At 37.4% G+C, this 14376-nt stretch overlaps 1 protein-coding gene across 1 annotated transcript in view; it reads left to right on the top strand.

Moving 5' to 3' along the window:
* The first annotated feature begins 5000 nt into the window (after positions 1-5000).
* The window catches only part of LOC100887863 (tudor domain-containing protein 1), a 33133-nt gene continuing 23757 nt past the window's right edge, over positions 5001-14376 (top strand). The window contains exon 1 of the mRNA XM_030985891.1: positions 5001-5109. The gene's annotated coding sequence lies outside the window, so the exon portion shown is untranslated. The remainder of the gene's footprint in view (positions 5110-14376) is intronic.

Below are 14376 nucleotides of genomic sequence, written 5' to 3'. Positions count from 1 at the left end.
CATTAAACCAGTTTCCCTGTTTTTTTTTCTTTGTTTCTTTGTTATTATTTTTAATCACATTCAATTTTTTGAAAAGGCAAAGTCAAATGTAGGGTTTTTCTAAAGCAAAAAGTGAGAGAAACAGGTCAGTGAAAGTTTGAGCAAGATCCGATTAAAAATAAGAAAGTTATAAAATTGAGATCAACTAAACACAAATTGGCAAATCTGTGACGTTTCTTGCGAGGTTCCATCCATATTTTTTTCTATAAATAAAATGTTTAATCAAGCATGCACCCTAAATATTATAAGTGCAAGATTTGCAAATATATATGTTTCTATAAAATACAACCCTAGTGAATGAAACAAATCTATTCCGCCATCGATAACTATAAGAAAATGTAAGTTTAAAACGTTTTGGACAGAGCAAATTGAAGAATGTTACCTTAATATTTGCCAAAGAACTTTCCTGATCCCCACCTTGAAAATAACATTAAAAAATTACAAAACTTCACCTTGTTAGGAAATAATATGTTTTGTGTATCTAGACCTAAGCTGTGAATATGTGTATAAAATTATGGTTGCCGGACAACGCGTGATCTGCTGTGCGCTGTCTTTTGTGACGTAACAATTCAAAGCTCACTCTAGTGCGTACAATACGCCATGCAATACCGAACACTTTTGAGATCTCCATGCATTCATTATTAATTTTATCAGTAATAATTTCTTGTAACACAGCGTTTGTATTTTTTGGAAAGTTTGTATGTGTTATGATTTGAATTCTTAATAAACACATAATTTAAAAAAATAAAAATTAAATAAAATTAAAAAAAATAAAAAACAAACAAATTATCAGTAATAGGCGGTGTCACACAGAAAAATCCCGACCCATCTTGAATAAACCAGATTTTAGAAATCTATTTTTTTCGTTTACGTCGGTGACAGACAGGCTACGAATAATCCAGATAACTAAAATCCGGATTGCTGGCCTCTGTGTGACACCGCAGCATCCTCCTAATAGATCTGGGATATACGATACTTCAAACAAAATATTTGAAGCATCAATGCATCAATTATAAACACAAATGTGGCCCATGTAAATCAATAAACTTGATTTTTATTCTTTCTCCTGAAGACAAAAATTAGATAACCTTTACCTTCTTCCTAGCTTGCCTGTACGAGTACGCCCTACAAATAACAACTTTAATGAAGGCAGGGCCGAAAAAACAAAGTGGTTAATTATCAGGGAAAAGACTAGAGTTTGATATGCTCAACAAAGTTCGTCTTAATGCATGGCGTATCGTCAACGAAACGGAATTAAGTCTTTTGTCAACTCTGTTTGTTGCTACGGCAGGCAGCCAGTGAAAACGAATTCGTTTAATCAAATTATGGAAATGCAAGCATTACTAAAAACAAACAGAACTTTGTTATTCCTGGCTCAATTTTCCTGATTGAGGTGTCTTATGCGAAAGGGCAGAAAATGAACTTTCTAGAAATGTCATTTTCTCTTTGAAATTCAGATACCGCCCGCCATATGAGTAATAATGAGTTACATTTAATGAAAGAGGATGATCTATCTTTACAAATGTGTTTTTTTTTTATAATAATTGTGATTAAGTTATGATAAAACATCGATAATTCTCGGCTTCTTTTTTTTCTGGGACGCACTGTATAATTTCCAAACGGGAATAGAACATCGATCGATTTTAGTCAAGAAACATTGTTTTGAAGCTAAAGTAATATTAATCTTGAGCCGGAGTTGTATAATCATACTTTCAGACTCGAAGTTCAACCACGACAACGATCATCGAATATTGCAGGATCGCATATATGCTTCCCGTACATTTGAACCAAATTCATAGTGAGTCCTTACAACGTTGTAGGCCTACATGTATTACCTTTAAAAGACATGCAGCTTCTACCTTGGGTAGCCCAGTGGCGGATCCACCGGGGAGGCCCGCGGCCCTGCCCCCTGAAAAAAAACGTTTATAAAAACGTTAATTAGTTACTTTTTTTTTAGGAGATGCCCCCCCCCCTGGCGCTCAAGGGTGCGATTTTTCACATTTTCGAGGGCCTTAACAAATAAGTGCCCCCCCCCCCCCCCCCCCCCCCCACTGAGCGAAATATTGGTCGGCACGATTTTCAAATTTCAGCACACTAAATTTCATATTGATTTCAAATCCCCCCCCCCCCCCCCCTTAAGAAATCCTGGATCCGCGCCTGGGTAGCCATAGTAAATCGCAACCTCCCTACATCTGCACTTATATATTCAAGATTACTAGCAAGGCATTATTATAGCAAAAGTTCCAATATCACAAGACCTAGCGTTAGTAAGTTACCCTTTCCCCTTAATCATGACAAGTCAAACACCCGAGCAGCCATTTATCTTGAACCCGAACTTGACCTTCAATTCGGTTCCTTTTAGCAAAGTTATATACAGAGCAGTCAGCACCCTGAGTGAATATTTATATAGCCCCCGATGGCCCATTATCTGGGCGCGTTCGCCCCGGTCTAAATCTACAGCGCTAAATTATAACAGCCACATAATGAAAGATTTTTTTCAAGCAAAGCAGGAAATGTGTAGTAACTCTATGGTTTATACTAGCGAACTACCAACTTTAGCCCCTGGGTATCGGCCTTGACAGCTGAGCCAGTATGCATTTGCACATGCTTGAAGAATAGATGAGCACATGCAGCGCGCAAGCGAGGTGGACGAACCTTTCAAATTCGTCCTAAACAAACTCTACGTATAAGAAAATTTACGAGTCGATCCACTCATCTGAACACACAGGATTCTGCCTGGACCGAACAGCCTCAAATGTCTGCACGGTCGTGTGGAAATTCACACCGGAGAAACAGGTTAGGTCCTATAAGCTGGAGTATATTTCTGTACGGCATTTTAACCTACAAAGAGTTTGGTCAAAATCCAAGTCCAATCCAAGAAATTATTTTCAGATGAACAGTAATTATGTTATCAGGCTCACAGTAGAAAATCAGAGCTGATTAGCAATGAGGGTGCATATGGTTCTGTGAAAAATATATAAAAATTGTTTCCATCATCATGATCATTTAGATATTTCGATGGTGTATGTTCCGAGAAGGGTGTATAATATGTACTCACTTATCATGTATAGGAAAGGAAACCCAGATTCATATTGTTGCAATTTTGATACAGATTAAGTCGAAGGTACTCGAGTTCATCGTCGACTCGTATACTACTAAGTTTTCTTGAATAAAGTATTTGTCTCCCCTGCATGAGGCATGTTGAACTTGACTCTGGTCTATTTGAATGAAATGGATGCTCAATGCTCAACCGAATTAAGTTAACTTGTAAACGCCAAACTTGGGCAAAGTCAGGCATTTTTTTTAAAATTGCCAGTGCTCAGTCATCTAGATCGCATTTTGATGATCAGCCTCTAAAATCAAATTACACCAATAACAAATGCACAACCACCAACAAGTCTTTTTTCAGTTAGAGCTCAATAAAGGTTCTTGGTCAAATTTTAGTTTTCAGCATTTTCTGAACGATGATATTTTTGTATATACAATTTAAAATTTTGGAAGCACGGGATAATTTAAAAGTGGTATTTTGACAGTATTTTTTTTCTTCTGATTTTCAGTTTGTGCCCACTGGTATCATTTGAATCTCCTTTCCAATAAATACTTTAAAATGGACTGAGCTATTCATGATTCCGAAATAAAGGACAGGATGTGCTTATTATTAGTGATCCAATTTTTACGACTGAAAATCTGATAATCCCTTCACAGAAATTTCCATCGGGTTTTAATCTTCCTTTTGTCACCTTGCATGCACACAATACCTTGGAAGTCAGAGTGTTAAAAGCCAATCTGCACTATAGCGACGTTAAATAGTTTTCTCTGAACTTCTGAAGTAACATTCTATAATGGGACTGGACATTCTTCTCAAATTCAGGGACATCCAATTATGAGTAATTAAACTACAAATCTTCTCTGGTTATACTTTTTATCGATTTCGTGGTATTTGCTTGGTATTGGAGTGCGTAGGCCCTATATGGGTTTCTTGTTTTGACCAATAGCAATACTTTGTAAACTCATGATCTTGTCTTGAAGAGTGAAGATACACATCTGTCACAACCATAAATAAGATAATTATTTGTTATACAAAAGATGCCGAAATGGGCAATTACTTTCAGCAGACTATCGATCCCCGGCACATTGATTTCCTTCATTAGCTATAGATTGGGCTTTTGGTAATTTCACGAAATTTATATTAACCCTTTTAATTAAATTTCTATGTATATTGCGTTGCTAAGCTAATTGGTCGGTTTCTATATATTTTATACAGTTTATAAACATGCCTATTCACATTTTATCCGTTAAAGTTTATATATTGGAAATGAAGGGTGGCGGGGTGTCGAAATTCGTACAATATGGTTCATGTATAATTTGACCGGCCAAAAAGTAGGGCGGTTTCGATGTTGGTTCACAGCAGGAACAACAACCAAATAATTAATATCAATATAAAGAAAAACAATACATTGTCAAAATCAGTCCATAAAACGGGGTAAAATAACGATTCCACCATTAATATGACCAACAGTGTATATTAGAATGAGAGGAAAGCAATTGCAGGATATGAAGTTTGGAATAAATTACCGGTCCAAAAGCAGAAAGAATCGGATGAGCACTAAAAAAAAAAAAAAAAAAAAAAATAATAATTTTGCTCCCCGAGATTTTAAAATCGCGCCGACAAAATATTCGCTCAGTGGGGGTGGAGGTTGGTGAAGTGAGCATTTAAAAAAAAAAAAAAAAAAAAAAAAAAAAAAATGCCCTCGATATTTCAATATTAAAAAAAAAATAATAATAAAAAACTTTTTTTTCTCACTTGGCCGCCCAAGGGGGGGGGGGTCAACCGCCGAACTCCTCCCTAGATCCACCCCTGAATAAATAAATGAATCAATCAATCAATCAATCAATCAATACATAGATGAATAAGATAGTCTAGGCCTACATTGATAAATAAATGAAGAAATGTGTCCCGAGTTGCTTAGAATAATTGGCCGATTATTTTGAGCATAGCTTGTTACGGGGTTGGTTTATGTTTAGGTTTCGTGGCGCCTGGGCTATGTCATTCGTGCTGACAAGTTAAAGGTATGTGCAAGCGAAATATTCGTGAAGAATTAAGAAATTAAATTGTAAAACTTTTTCATTCTGTCATGTAAGCATTCATAAAGGTAGTAGCTTGTTTTCATACTTTGGTTGTGATGGTATGGTGTTTTGAGGTTGATGTTTGTATATGTAGGACGAGTTTGTGAACACTGACGTGCTTTCCAGTGCGCGTGCAGACGTGAGTGGTAAATTTTTGAAGTGAATTTGCACGTGCTCTTTTGGCATGGTCGACGGGGCCGCTCCGCTGGGGACCGGACCTGTCGCGATATATATCAAAATGCGCCATGTGCATGCGTGCCACATACATTGTACATTGTGTACAGTGATGCGTGCTGTTTACATCTTGTGATCCATAGCATCTTGCTTACTTATTCTTAATGATACCAAGAATGTGGACACATGGAAATGTTGCTTGTTGCATGTTGTCGCATGATGTATTGTAGCTCCAGAGCCTGTTTATGAAAACAATGCAAACAGCGGGTTGGGTCACATTTTTATTGCAATGTAAAGAAGCAGTAATCAAAATTTTGACTTACAATGTTTCTCGACTCTTCTGGCATGTCTGGGCGTCTTTCCAACCACCTGAAATTATAATTTGAAGAAGTCTTCGATGGGAAAAAGGAGGATTCTTCCTAACCTGACCATTCATCGGAGCCAAGTATCGTTGATTCAACATGGCGAAGGGAAAGTACATTACGCATGCGCGGCAAATATTCAAATGCAGCATTATTTTAGATTTGCCGACAGCATATCTAAATGTTAAATTCGCCATCAAGAAAATTGTAATGTGGGGGGGGGGGGGGGGTCACATACTCCTCTGTGGCAATGCCCCATGTACCAGTGAAAAAAAATACCAGGGGGTTCAGGGCAAAATTGCCCCCGAAATGCCTAAAACAGCCCCTGAAAATCAGAATAGAGCCCCAGTAAATTTGCATAGAGTTCAATGCAAAACAAATTTTAGAGTGTTATTTTTATGCAGGCAAGCTTGAAAAGTAGCCCTGAAAATTAAATAATAATTTTTTCCCTGCCATGTACATGCTTTTTGCTGTTCGTGCAAAGTTCTTAAAAGGGTAATCAGATGTAATAACTTTAATTGGCAGAAAGCAGAAAAGATAACAGAGACTGTGACACAAATTTGAAATAAATCGGACAAATAAGAGAGTAGGCCTACAATACCGCCCAGAAGTTATTGGGCATGTTTTTGCGGGGCGGGTTTTCCCCGATGGGTATTTCACGATAAAATCACGATAAAATATCGATGAAATACTGATAGAATCACGATAAAAATCACGATAATTTGCACACTAGTGAATGATTTCCTCTATCGGGGGATGCGTGTAACCCGCCTAATCCCCCGATAGTATCGTGTTTCATGGTGCGCGTATTTGCAACTAGTCAAGTCATGTCCTCTGCAAGCGCATGTCTTGATAATTATGTATGATTTGTACGCGCAGTTCCGTATGTGTCTTTGTTTACGTTACAATAGAAAGTATTCACTAGTAAACATTACACACAGTTAAATACTAGTAAAAGCCGTCGCTAAATCACTGACACTGGGCGCGGATAAGCATCGGGTACTGATGCGGTGAAGCAACGAGTAGATCTAACTATATTCAAGTTGCAAAAACTTGCATGATTTGCATTCATTGAAATTATAATTGTGAACACAATACCTTTCATTTTCACTGCCATATTTTCTGTTCGCCTACTCCAGATATGCGTATCTCATTCCACAACCATGAAAGTGGTGAATAAATTCAATTCAATTCAATTCAACCTCCACCAAATAAAATAAAAATATTCCCAAGATCGTCGCTTCAGAAAACACGCACGCGATCAGATTCTTTCATTTGCCCTATCAGTATCACTGACAAGACTGCCGTAAGAAGGGTCTCCACCCCTAAAAAAGAAAACGTCCAATCATGGACATTCTTGCCTACTGGTCACGCGTAAAAGTTGCCAGGTGGACTAGTAACCAAGGTTACCAAAACACGCGTAAATAAACATTTTTAGTCGACGGCATTGAATGATTGATAAATAATAAAATCTGTAAAAATGGCATGGATCAATTACTGTAACTGTCTTCGGAGTGTGGATTAGACCAGAGTTGAATTAACAGGAAAACAGGTAGGAGAGAGAGAGATAATTGAGAGGGAGGTAGTGTTGAGCTGGAGATAGATGAAGATATTATTCGAGAAGGAAAGGAGTTATGATCGAGGTCAGGATGGGAAAAAAAACAAATAAAATGGATTATTATCTACTTAACAGGGTTGACTAAATATAAGTAGGCAAGACACCAATACGTTAGTCTATTTTCCGTACATCTTTCTACTTCCACTCCTTATTCATCGACACTAGACGAAAACGTTCATGGGTGGAGAAATGTGACAAAGAAGAGGGTGAGAGCATGGACCTACGTATTTGGAGAGCAAGAGAGACGAGAGGAAATCCCACTAGTATCTTCACGAGGGGGGGGGGGGGGGACTACACGTAATAGAGAGAGAGAGAGAGAGAGAAAGAAAAATGTCTGATGGGAGCGCAGGCTAGCGAAATCATGCTAAGGGAGACATTTACGTACATTTACTTTTGAGAAATAAACAGTAGGATTATGTCTGCCACATGCGTTGAGAGCTGGCTCCCCTCGGCTGACACATCGTAAATAACAAAGATAACATTCAATGACATTTTTAACCGAAGATTGAAAACTAGGTCATTCACACCTCTTTTTCTTTTTATCATTTATAATTACTTTGTACGATGGCGATGTTAAAAAATAGGATGTTGGAAAGGAATGAAAAAAAGTTGGATCGTATATTAAATGACATTGATTTGCAAAACTGGAACGATGAAGTTCATGAAGTTCATGTTTCAATTACAGAATTTTTAAACAGGTAATCGGTTTGGAAGAATATATGTTAAAGTTGGATTTCAGTGATAGAACATCTCTTTATAAATATCGATGTGGTAATAGTAAGCTGCCCTGCCGTCTGCACCTGACCGTCACTAAAGTCAGCCTCTAGAAATTGTAGAATTGTGTTCCATATGTGATCTCAAAGTACAAGATGATGCATTTCATTATGTTCTCGATGTCCAGCCTTTGGCTTTGATTAACATTCGCAATTATTTGTTAAGAGATAGTTAGTCAATTTAAGATTAAGAATTAAAACAAACCTTTTAACCTTTTAGATTCATTCATGGTTTGCTGCTTCGCATTAGAATATGATATAGATTTTATTTTTAAAAGCAGACCCGTATCACTATCATTCGCGAAGTTGTGTTTTATTTTTGTGGACATTTTTACAATAATATCTCCTGTTCTAGTCCCTCTAACGTTTATTCGCGCTAATAATATTTATAATTAATTTGCCTGATGTTGCATTCAATTCATTTATGGTTTGCTGCTTCGCAATCGGATATAAAATAAATGATAATTTTAAAAGCAAACTCGTATCATTGGCGACGCAGGGGGGGGGGGGGGTGGAGGGGAGAAGAAAAGAAAAGGAAGGAGGGGAAAAGGAAGAAGAGTAAATCTAAAAATAAAATCAAATAGACAGACGAAACAAGCAGAGAACTTCATCAATCGGAAATTCTAATTTTTTCGCCAATGAATTGAATGTTTAAATGACAAGAGAGCTTGCGTACATTTCATATTGTGTTTCAAGTGTTTCTAAACAATGGGTTTGGAGTCAAGGTGTCTGGCAGCATGTGGTTATCTCAGAAGTATAAACAGATCATGTTCGCGCCGTAAGATCACGTGATCATAGTAGTGATGATTGAACCTTCGAGAGAAAACTATAAGCGCGTGCATTTTTTTTTAAATCTTTACCTCATCATCTTTTCTGTTTTTTTATTTCTTTGTTTTACCTTTTCTCGAAATATAAATATGTGTATGTATTCCCTTCGCTTGTTCCTTACGGTTCAAGGAGAATTACCCCCTTGCACAATCACCCCCCCTTTGTTTAATTCCTTGTTTTTCTTGCTATCAATTCGATCAATCATTTTTTTTTTTTATCCTTATTTCTTACCATATGTAGATCTTTGTTAAGCCGTTATTATTTATTATTATTATTATCATTATTAATCATTCTTCTGGTTTATTCCTTCGTAAATGTGTTTTAATACTTTATGTTTTTCTTAGATTTCTTTCTATCATTTTATATTTTGTCCTCAATCCTCGTGTATTTCTTTGTTATTTCCTTATGTATTACTCCAATTTTGATTACGGGAGCTTGCCAACCCAGGTATGTGTACATGTATTTAGCTTGCATGCAAACTGAATGTCATAAAATGGAGATCGAGATCGAGGGGTTTTCCAATTCCGGGAATCCCTGAGCGCGCGCACTACATATCAAATTTCAACTACTTTGTGGACCACGAGGCAATGGCTGATCGAGATCGCGTTGCTTTTGTTTTTGATAATACTGGTTTATGAAAATGCCGTTTGCGGTCTGTGGCAAAATTTGTAATGTGTAGGGACAGGGTCAACCGATTGGTATTATGAATGAATAAAATAATAATTTTTTTTTTTTGTTATTTGGAGTTACGGATCCTTTATTTATTCTGTTAATTTTCAATTCTCTATCTCTCTTAATTATCTTTGTCTGATATATTTCACTCTTCACTCCCTTCCCTCTTTCTTTTCTGTCCCTGTCACGCTAACGGTAACGGTACCCCTCCGCCTCTTCTCTCCTCTTCCCTTAATTATTCACGCCTTCCTGAAAATCTCACAACATACATGTACACATAATTCTTCTAGAAATAACAGCCGCATTTATCCATAAATTCTAAGATTCTACCCACATATTTGATCTGATATGTACATGTAATGATGAATACTCTCGATTAGACAGAAATAACCGTCTGATATGGGTCATTACTCTTTGATAAATCTTACATTCCTCAACATTCCTCATACACAGACGGTGACCCTTACGGCTCGCACGACGGGGGGGGGGGGGGGGGTTGAGCCTTTCTTTTCTTCCCGTTTTTCCTTATTTAGATCTAATTTTCCGATCAATAAATCGGACATAAGAAAGTATGTATATTTCTTAAAATTCTTACAATTTTAATCAAGTAATTGCAATGGCGAAATTTAGGCGAATTAGATCACGCGTTTATGAATATCAAAATATCACCGGGTCAAGCCGTGCTGACTCGTACGCACATGTAGGTATCGGACGTCCGGGAAAAAAGAGAGCATTCATTAACTCAAATCAAGATGGCTGCACAACAAATAATGTTAACGACAAGTCTTTCTCGGATTAAACATAAGCGGAATAGCCGTCGATATTAGAGACTGAAGCTTTCGGTCTAACTCTTGATATACTCTCGGATCTCCTCTGCCATGATATGAGCTATCCCAAACATCCCCCCCCCCCCCCCCCCCCCCCCCCCCCCCCCCCCCCCCCCCCCTCAAATAAAAAAAAAGATGTCGTATCGTGGGAAAGGCCAATTAGACACCTGGTTCTTGGTTTCTGCACTTCTCTCATCGGATAACTTTTCTCTCCGCATGCGCAATCCCAAACATTCCCCGTAGCACATTGTCTCGTGTATTTATGCATGGAATGAAAAGAGCATTCATTCACGCTTTTGTGGTGTAATAATCAAGTGATTGTGACGTCAGTGGCAAGCGCGCATCGGTATGTTTGAGGATGCGCAGGCTCAGCAAGCGTATAAATACAGCATGCTGTGCGCAGTTCTATCGTGATAATAACAAACTAAAAGGAAATATCACGATATGCATCGGGGATTTAGCGAGTTGATCAAGTTGAGGAAAAAAATCATGATAGAGATGAATACAAATCACGATGTTTCTCACGATAAAAACACGATAAAACCCGTCTACAATCACGCTAACCTCCTATCGTGAAACACGATCCCGCATGCCCAATAACTTCTGGGCGGTATTGTAATCAATGTTTGAAATATGAGATCACTAAATCTATGTGAATCTTAAATTAGCTATTGGATCAGTGGACTGTCACGTCACAAACAATTGTTGTGTACAAAAATTTGATTAATTTCTGTTTTTCTCTTAAGTGCTTTCCCCCTCAGGGCACTATTCAGAATATAATATGAATAGTATATTGTTAAAGGTTATCTAAAAGGAAAAAGATTCCAGATTTTTAGATTTTGTGTGTTAAACCATAGACGTAATAGAATGGACTATCGACGAAGCAGTTTCTTTGATCCTATGAGTTCCACCGGCAAGGTTTAAATTTTGCGCCGATGCAAAAACCCAGCGGTGGTCCCACCGCAACCCGACAGCTGGATGCGATCACTTGCGCAATCTTTCATAATCGCAACAGCAAGCTCGCGATTTGGGGTTGTTCGCTGCTCCTTCAAATCGTTGAGAACCTAGTGTTAAATAGTATGAGCGCTCTCCGCCATGCGGTCGTAGCGAACATGTTTTCGTCTTTGTGCCTGACGATATTATTGTTATTGTTTTCAGCGTTGTATTTATACTAACAATTATTATTTATTTCGATGTGTGTATTGTTCCATAATACATATTTTTCTCGTACTCATGAGTCATGTGTTGTTTATAAAGTAATTAGAAGGGCAGGATTATCATTAGATGACATAAATAAGGAAGAACTTTATGATTATGATGGGCAGTCCATATATCGACATAGCAGACGACGGAAATGTTGAATATTTTGCAATGGTCAATTCCCAAATTTACGGACACAGATATTTATCCTAATTCCTAGATTCTCAAAAAAAAACGTACACATAATTTATAGTAGGCCTACATCAAGATAAAATAAGATAAAATCTGAGGGAAGAAAAAAAAAAAGCAGTCACTCTCGGATTAACAAGTCCAAAATATAACTTGAAAAAAACATGCACCCGCCGATCTCTATGAATGGGACTACGTGTGCAATTTGGATTAGACAAAGGCACGGCAATTTAGTGGTCATGATGCGAAGAAGTCACGCATTACCACAGATTTTCTGAGCACTCACGAAAACAACCCCATTCTTCCAATGCCTATAAAAAAAAACGCACGCAAACGCAACAAATAACGAATGATTGTATTCGACCAGCGAAGGATTTGTGATCACCACAACGTCGTTGGTTTCACAGAGAAATTAACGGAAACAGGAGAAAAAAACACTTTTTAAACTGTATTTTGTAAACTCTTGTGGTGACTTTCCTTGCTTATATGATGAGTTTGCTACACACCAACACAAATTCGTAAAAAATCGAAGAAATCACCGATTTCAACGGCTTTTTTTACAGATTGGCGAGCATGAACAGGACGTAAACCTCATGTTTACATCCGGGGCATTATTGACGTAGTATTTAGCTACGCATGTGCAGAAGGCTCTCCTGTCACGATTCATTCATGAAATGAGAAGCGCAAATCGTGGGAAGCATTGGTCAGTGCGAAGCGACTTGGCCGATAGAGGTCGGCAAAATCCCGGTGGATCTCATAGGACCAAAGGACCCTTATCGGAGCTTATCAAAACATGCCCGCAGCGTTGCGGTCAGACTTAAAACATAGAAGAAAGTAAGACATAAGAACAGGTGGTAGCTATCATTACTTTTACTACTCTTGCCGTCAAAAGTCCATTCTATTACGTCTATGGTTAAACCAATTGGTCAAGTAATAATGCACCATGTCTCAGAGATCTGACCGTTACAGCCAATTTGGAGATCCCATATGTATAGTGATTACAATTTTCAAAAATGAATAACTTTCTTATAGTTTGTTTGATTTTGTTCAAACTTTCACCAGTCTGCTTCTCTCAAGTATTGAGCTTTATTTAAGATTAGTAGTCTGTATGGTTGGATTTTCCCTTTAAATTATGATCTGGAGACATCAGGAAAAAATCAGAAAATTTTGTTTAACTTATGTCTTTATGCACTGCTATTGCACTCTCTACACATTAGTTGGAATAGTCTACTGTACAGTGTACATATGCTTATCGTGCATAATGAAAAAGATAAAATATCTAACAATTCTTTCTGACCTGCACTCGTTAACCTACACTTGGTAATAGCTGATCATCATGCGGTTGATGCAAAGATTATAGCGCATATAAGTATGGCAAAGCTTTGTCAAGTTTTTATAAGAACTGATCATGTATGGCTGACATCAATCATCAATGCTGATCACAATATGCTATCAAAGGCATGAATCGTAAGGCTGTAAAAATCAGCAATTTCTTAGTAATTGGTATGACCTTGTGCCAAACAATGAAACATTCTTCTTCTGTGAAAGTGCAGGCGTCATGAAATGAAGCTAAAAAACGCATTGTGAAAAGTCAATAGTGCACAGAGCATTTTAGCTGTGAAAGAAAACAATCAAATCTGTAAAAAACTAAAAATCACTAATCAGTTAAAGGTGAATAATGTGTTTTCGATCATAGGAAACCTGAAAATTGCTTCTTTTTTTTTCAGCAAGCAAAACAATTGACCTTATCTTTGTGGAGTCTGTACCAAGCTATGAGAAGAAATGCTCATTGAAACTCTTTTATCACAAGGAGATTGGGACCATTACAATTACCTTGGCAAAATCTTGTGATATCAGGGTTTTCATAGAGAATATAATGAGATTGGACCTTCAAAATTATTTTGTTTTATAAGACGGGTTAAAAAATATAGCCAATGGCAAACCTGTATTCAAGTCACGTTTTTAAATGCCTAGAAGGTTTTCTATTATGCCAGGTATGCAATTTTTATGCACCATTGGACAAGCTCCACGCAGCATTCTTGATTCACACATCTTGGTGTTTTCAAAGTTCAGACACGATGTAATTTCATATGGCAAGGACATTGATGATGCGGACACTGAGCATGTGCATTCATCGGTGATGCGTTTTGCACTTTGAGAAGTCTGAATGAGACGAAAATGAACTTGACAAGTCTTGTTCATTATCCTGAATTGTGACTTAACCTGTGTACAGTGCATATTCATTAAATTATTTGTGTACCGGTAATATCAATTACCTTGTCATCATGTTTAGCATCCATATCCACTTCCATTTTAAAGAAAAAACACACACTGCTAAAATAGATCTATTTCCGATTTTTTTTTTAATTAAAAAAATGCCGGCGGCCATCTTGAAAAATAGCTCGACTGTCAGAGAAAATGTACCGAGCAGCCATTTTGAAGGGAAAAAAAGAGGGAAATAAAGGGCATCCTCCTTCCTATGTTTCAAAAAGGCAGGACGCTTAACATGTTTTTTCTTTTATTTGGCCTTATACATGTTCATGTAACAAGCTTCCTCGGTATAATTG

The sequence above is a fragment of the Strongylocentrotus purpuratus genome, unplaced genomic scaffold (genome assembly GCF_000002235.5).
Source record: "Strongylocentrotus purpuratus isolate Spur 01 unplaced genomic scaffold, Spur_5.0 spur5_scaffold_15, whole genome shotgun sequence".
NCBI classification, from domain to species: Eukaryota; Metazoa; Echinodermata; class Echinoidea; order Camarodonta; family Strongylocentrotidae; genus Strongylocentrotus; species Strongylocentrotus purpuratus.
Note: the sequence above shows the minus strand (reverse complement) of the source record. Positions and strands in the feature narration are given on the sequence as shown.